Raw genomic sequence first — 7,580 nt, 5'->3', positions numbered from 1 at the left:
GTCCCTTCCAACTCTACTATTGTATTGTATTGTATTTTAGGCAGATAGAAACAAAGTTTATCCAATCAGAGACAAAGATTCGTTACCAACGTTGATCTTGAAAGCCTCCTTTGGTTCCAGCTCCTGCCTCTGTCTCCCTTTTCTATGGAGGATTCCTAGAGCCTTGGGTGGGGGGTGGCAGCCCCCCTTTGCCAAGTTGTTTTCCAACAGAATGCTTTAAGGGTTTATGAGCCAGGAAAACTCCCTACTTTGGTTACTTTATCTGCACAGTTTGATATTCCCGTGTAACAATTTCTTCTGCTAGCTTTCAAAAATGTGCCAAGCTTTGAAGCCAAGATTAGAAGTGAGACGCAGCTGTGAGATAACATTTGCAGTCTGGTGTTAAGGTTAGAATTTGCTAGGCTAGAAAACAACTAATTTCTGACATTATAGAATAATATAAGCAGAAGCCAATATTGATTCATATTGATTCATATACTCCTTCACATACGTACGTACATACATACATACATACATACATACATACATACATACATACATACATACATACATGCTGGTCTTGTTGTATTTGGGTCTTTTCCCGTGTAAGATTGAGATTGTCTTGGCAACGTTTCAACGAGGTCTCACTCGCCATCCTCAGTCTGGGTTTTGGGCTTTTAGCTTTTAGCCTTTAGCTTTAGCCCAAAACCCAGACTGAGAATGGCGAGTGAGACCTCGCTGAAACGTTGCCAACACAATCTCAATCTTACACGGTAAAAGACCTGAATACAACAAGACCAGCATATGTATATCTATATGTATATGTATGTATGTATGTATGTATGTGAAGGAGTATATTAATCAATATTTGTGTGTGTGCGTGTGCATGAATCAAAATCACAGGAAGGATTACTACCGCTTTGTAAAGCGTTAGTAAGGCCCCAGACCTGGAATCATGCGTCCAGTCTGGTCACCCCAATGTTATGAAAAAGAGGTTGAGACTTTGGAAAAAGAACAATCAAGAACTGAGATGAAGAAGCTTCTTGGAGGAGGAGTGAAACTTCTTCAGAGACCCAAGAGAAAGTCCAGTTGCCTCTAGAAAAAAGCACCTTTGGGGCGAAGGGCAACTGAGATGATTAAGGCAATTAAGATTATTAGAGGCTTGAAAGAAAAAAAGGACTGTCTGGAATGTTATGTTTCCTGGTTGAGGGGGGGGGGGGTTGGGTTGGATGACCTCCAAAGTCCCTTCAAACTCTTTGATTCTTTGATTCTGCAAGGGTCTGCTGCTTGAGCAGGGGGTTGGACTAAATGACCTCTGAGATCCCTTCCAACTCAGTCCTTCCAAAGCATCAGGTGGCAGGACAAGAAGCAATGGATGGAAACTAACTCGAGGACAGAAGAAACTGGAATAAAGGAGAAACTTCCTAACAGTGGGGACAATCAACCAGTGGAACTGCTCGCCACTAGAAGTTCTGGGCGCTTCAACACTGGAGGTTTTCAAGATGAGACTGGACAGACACTTGTCTGAAATAGCATAAGGTCTCCTGTTTGAGCAGGGGGTTAGACTAGATGACCTCCCAGGTCCCTCCCAACTCTGTCCTTCCATGAGTCTCTTAGAGTCTCCTGCTCGAGCAGAGGGTTAGACTAGAAGACCAATGATTCTGCTTAATATTTTGCATTCATTTGATATAATTATCTTCTTTAATTGTTGCACATCTTACACAGAAAATTCCATTTATATCTGCATCTTGTCTAACATTTCTATTTAGCACTTCTAATGCTGGCATAAATAACAATGGGGATACTGGGCTGTGAGTGTATAACAGTAATAGTAGATTGGTTCAGGCTTTGCTGAAGCTGAAACGCAAGTAGGCCGTGAGAAAATGACCTTCAAAAGTGCTTGCATAGGATGTTGGCTAACTGCAACATTTAACTATAGCTGTTTGCTTGTTACAATATTTGATAACTGTTTTCTTGTGGGAAATTACTGAGTGTACTTTCTTGTACGTGCCTATCCCCCAGCCGTTGTAAAACTATGCAATAAAAGGTTTTGTGCAGGACACGTCAGGAGGAATGTAGCATTTACATTCTCTGGGCATCCTGTGCTTGCCTCCCTCGAGCAAACTCTTTGTGTGATGTCTTGAATTGCGGTATTTGTCCACGCGTGGACCCTCCAAATTCCCGGTGAGGACCGGGGCTCGTTCTCCCACCCAAGGGAGAACCCTGAAGACCCAGACAGGCGAATCCGGACTCGAGTGTGTCGCAAACCTTGCAGCGACATCTGGGGGCTCGTCCAGTCCTGTCTTGGCGTCTTCGTGGGCACGATCGTTGTCTAGTGGTGTGCTCTCCTTCACTCCTGTGAACTTACCCGGCCGGACGCGCCACTGTGCACACGTAAGTCATGGGCTCCTCGGGCTCTAAAGTTTCTGCTCATCACCGAGAGGAACTTTTCGCTCCTGTGAAGAGTGCTAATTGTATCCAAAAGATTAATGACATCACTGTCTATCCTCTTTCTAAATCTGCCTTCTCCCACACACACACCCTTCTGTTTCCTCCTCTGAAAAACACTCTTTGTATGTTCCTGTAAATGTTGATTCTCCCCTTCCCTATCCTTCACCTACGGCTCCCGATTACCCCCCCTCCTCCCCCTTCTCCTTCTTCTGCCTCTTGCCTCCCCTCTCCCTCCCAGGGCGGTCACGTTCCTCCCTTCTCCGTTCTCATTCCTTTTCCCTTGACTCCTCCGATCTCCCTGTCGCCTATCCTTTTACCTTTGTGCCGGGCGTCCCCGGCCCCCCTGTCCATACCAACATTGAACTGCGTGTTTTAAAAGAATCTACGAGCATGTGCACTTCGCCCTGCCTGAAACACGTATAGGTGGAAAACTCTCTCAGTATCTGGTCTTGCACCTAAAGGCAATGAGAGAGTTAACTGCCTCCTGCCTTAAAATCTCTTCTAATGGGGGACAAACACTTCCCCATTTGAAAAACAAGGAATTAATTGGCCTTCTGTCTTAATCATGGCAAACTCACTAATAAACTAAAACAATTGGCTGATTTTAAAAATAATGGGAAAGTCCTGCCAGTGATATCAAAAAAGAATTTGATTTACCTTTTAAAATATATTTGGTAGATATGATTAAAGTGTGTCAGGACATAAGAACATCTTCTCATAAAACTAATTTGTTAGTAGCTGCTTTATTACAAGGCAGCAAACCTCAAGGAAAGTGTTATTTTACAAGGGAGTGTAAAAATCCAAGGAGGGGCATGTCTGTAACATCTCGCCCTCTCTTTCATCAGGGATCAAAACCCTAGTATGGATTGTAAATTGCCTTGGAAAAAAGATACAACTCTCGCTTCCCCTTTTCCTGACTTTTGCTTTTGCAATCCTCCCCCGCTGTGCATTTAATTTCCTTTGACTTACCGTTTTTTGCATCTATAATGATAGTGTGTAAAATTAATGTGGTAAAAGAAATGTAATTATAGGTGTGAATGGGTGTGTATGTAGTTAGTATTGGATGCTTGAAATGTAAGGTACGTTGGCTGAAAAAGCAGAGCGTGTTGTGTTAAAAGAGCCTGTCGTTTTAACAAAACATTTTTTCCTTTCCTCTCACCCCCCTCTTTGCCTTTGGTGAGAAGGCAGGAGGGGGGGGCTGTGTTCTTTTCACCATTTTTTTTTCTCCTCTCCCTGCGAGCCTCAGAAAGGCGGGGTTGAGGGTGATATCTGATGCCTGCATATTTCAGAGTATACTCAAACTATCTTAATTGTTTGTTTGATTTTTGAAGCTGTGTTTTTTCTCTTTTATGTTTTTATGTTTGCACGCACTTTGTATGCTTAACAGATGTCACTCTGTTTGTTTAATTGTTTGTTAGTAGCACTGGTTGCTGTCCCTTTTAGAATTTTAACAGAGATGACCTAAAATATACAAAATGCAGTCAGAAAGAATGAGTAACATTTTTGCTAGAATCCAGATCAGTTTCACACGGACATTTAGATCAGATATTGGAGCCAGATAAAGGTTATTTTGTATATAGATGGGAAGAGAATGTTGTAACAGGTATCTGACCTAAACGTGGGAAAAAGATGTGCTTTGTTGAATGGACTGGAGATGTTGCAGAAACAAAAGAGAGGAAAAAAGCAAGTTGATAAGGACAGTTGAAGCTTGGCAGTTGATGAGGTCATTTTGGAACCGAATCAATGTGCATTTTGTACAGCAACTGGTCATTGCAAGAAAGGATTTCAGTAAGTGAAAGAAAGTTAGAGATATGTTTTTTCAGAAAGTCAGAGCTATGAATATGTGAGGACTTGTGTATGTGAGGACTTGTGAACTCTGGCATATGGATGATTCAATACCTTTTCTTTGCCCCATGGAAATATTTCCATGGATATTTATTCAGGATTTATTATGGCACCCCGCAAAGGGGTGTGATCAACCACTGTATTTGTACCTTTGCAATGTTGGGACGCCCAATTGAACTGAAAACAGACAATGGCCCTGTTTACATCTGTACTGCCTTTGCAGACCTTTGTGACAAGTGGTCCAACACACACACAATTGGCTTGCCCTGCGGTTCTCATGGCCAGGGAATTGCGGAGCGAGCTAATTAGACTCACTAACATGCCCTGAATAAATCAAAAGAGGAAAAATGCCTCGGCCTCCCAGCCATGCAAAAACAAACCCAATCCTTGTTTATTTACTTTCAATCAATTGAATTTTTTCACTTTCTAATTTGACCACTTATCAGAGGCATTTTCAACAAAAAACAAGTTTGCCTCTCCCTCTGGTATATTTTTACCAGACAAAACACCGATTCCTTTAATTACTTGGGGACATATATGGAAAATTTGCTTTTTACATGTTTAATCTCAAAACCTAAACTTTACATTTTAGAATGGTTACATTTGGCTCACACCCCTAGGGCTTCTATTACTACCAAAGCCCTACAAATGGCTCTTCTTATTGAAAAGGGGAGGCGCCGCACTAAGGCACTGATGGGAATAGAGTTTTGTTCCCTTTATGTACCTTTTAAATTAAGCCAGTGGGAATCTTTGTTTCAATCTTCAGATGCTTTGCAAAGTGCTCTGGAGGACTGGAATGGCAATGTCTCCTGCCATCTCCCTCCAGATCCAAGAATCCAAGTTCTTAAGACTGTTCCTATTCTCTTTACTACCCCTGTCGCTTCTTCTCCTATCAAGGAGGCTCTTACTGTGTTCACTGATGGCTTAAAATCAGTGGGCGCTTGTGCATGGCAAGATTCTGCTAACCAATGGCAGACTCGCCAAACTTCCTTACAGCCCTCTGCCCAGCAGGCGGAGCTGTCCGCTTTTAATCTGGCTCTGTCAGTATTCCCGAACCAACCTCTTAACATCATTACTGACAGTTTATATGTTTTTCATTTGGTGTCTTGCATCTATGATGCATATATTTCTCCTTCCACCCCTGCCCCATTAATGAAGCTTTTTTTTACAGCTCCAGGATTTGTTACACCTCCGCGCCCATCATCTGTTTGTGGCACATATTAGAAGTCATCAAAATTTACCTGGTTTCCTCTCTGAAGGGAACCATATGGCAGATGAAGCCTGTAAGCATGCTTCACCAGTCTGTCTGTTAACCTTGACGGCTGGGGAAAGCCATGACTATTTTCATCAGAACAAAAAAGCATTTGTCAAGCAATTTGGCATCACACATCAAGAAGCCACTACAATTATTCAACAATGCCCGACCTGTAGTCTCCAGGCTGCTGCTATCCCACAGGGCGTAAACCCTGGGGGTACCTCGGCCTGTGAGACATGGCAAATGGATGTGACTCAATATTCCTCCTTTGCCCCTTGGAAATATATCCATGTTTCTGTGGATACCTATTCGGGTTTTATTATGGCTACGTTGCAAAGGGGGGAAGCCTCAAAAAATGTTATCAACCATTGTATTCGGACCTTTGTGACGTTGGGAGCTCCAAAAACATTGAAAACTGACAACGGCCCGGCCTATACTAGTTCTGCCTTTGCACAATTTTGCCACCGTTGGTCAATCGTTCATAAATTTGGCATACCATTTAATAGCAGAGCTCAAGGAATTGTTGAACGGGCCAATGGTACCTTGAAACAAGCTCTGGACAGACATTTGGGAAAAAAGGGCCTCAGCCCCCCATCTCTCCCGGCGTTACAGAATGTGTTGAATGTTTGCTTATATTCTTTGAATTTTCTAAACTTGACTGGATCTCCTGCTTCTACTGCGGCCTCTCGACACTTTTCTTCCCCTCCCCTCCCCTCTTCTCGTCCACTTGTCTATTATAGGCATCTACCTGATCCTGCCTGGAAGGGTCCTGTTCCACTCATCACCTGGGGAAAAGGATACGCTGCAGTACAATTGCAGGATCGAGTCCTCTGGGTTCCGGCTCGGTGTGTCCGTCCGTGTCACCTGACCCCCCAAAAATCAAAAAACGAGGAATCTCCAGTCAACGAGGATGAAGACGATTCGGCTTTTTCTCTCACTCAGCTGTTTCTTTCTTCCTCTTCTTTCTGATCCTTTTGATCTTTCTTCTGACCCATCACTTTCAAAATTTTCTGACTCTTCCTTTTCTCCTCCCAACTGTACCTTCCTTGAACGGCTCAGCGCATACATTCGTGTGCCTCACTGCAGAGTTGCTGCACCACTAGGAGGCAAAGCTGAACTGACCTGTAAACAGCGATATCCACTGATACATCCGGCTAACTGGTACTGGTTTAAAGAAGGAAGAACTATCCACTCTTCTGATACTACCTATATTGTGTCTTCGCCTTGTTTTACTTCTCTCCTCCTTCCTAATATTTCTTTTCAGGATTATGGTACCTATAGGTGTGTCTTAGACTTCCCAAAACTGAAACGAGACTTTGGAATGGACGTTTCTCTCTTGCACCCCTCTGAGATCTCCCATGTCCGCCACCGGCGTGCCCTGCAGGAACGCCCTATCAATCAGCATCGTCCTGTAAACTACACCTGGACTATTTTGGACTTTCAAGGAAACATCCTTCATTCCATTTCTAATCGAACTCTGTGGCCTTGGTTCCCTGTGCTTTCCTTTGACTTTGCTGAAATGCTGGTTGGCGCTCATGGCTTTAAACATAAGACTAAATGTGATCCTTCCCCCCGAGATGTTTGGAAGATTGGCCCAGGCCTGTATATTTGCCCTGGACATCCCACGGACCTTTCCCACCAGGATAAATGTGGAACCTACTTAGACTATTATTGTAAGTCATGGCAATGTGTGTCGACTGGAAAGATTTGGTGGACGGCTCCCTATACCTCAGACTATATCAAAGCAGTATTAGGCCCTGATAGTAATTTGCCTTGGAACTCATGTGAGAATTGGGCCTGTTGTGGTGTTCGCCTTAACCCCATGACTGTCACCTTTACCTCATATGGCAGAAATCTTCCAATCGCTGAATGGCTTGCAGGGAAGCAATGGGGGGGAAGGTCAAATGATAACTCTGACTATTGGTATCGGGGCCATCCAGGTAATGTTTTCACAATTCGCCTTACCAGGACTGTAGAAACGTCTCCGCCAGTAGGCCCGAACACGCAACTCAGTTCGCCTTTTTTACAGCCCTTGACAAAAAAGGACAAC

The sequence above is a fragment of the Natrix helvetica genome (genome assembly GCF_964273705.1).
Source record: "Natrix helvetica genome assembly, chromosome: W".
Lineage (NCBI taxonomy): Eukaryota > Metazoa > Chordata > Lepidosauria > Squamata > Natricidae > Natrix > Natrix helvetica.
The sequence above is the reverse complement of the archived record's forward strand: the minus strand, read 5'-3'. Positions refer to the sequence as shown.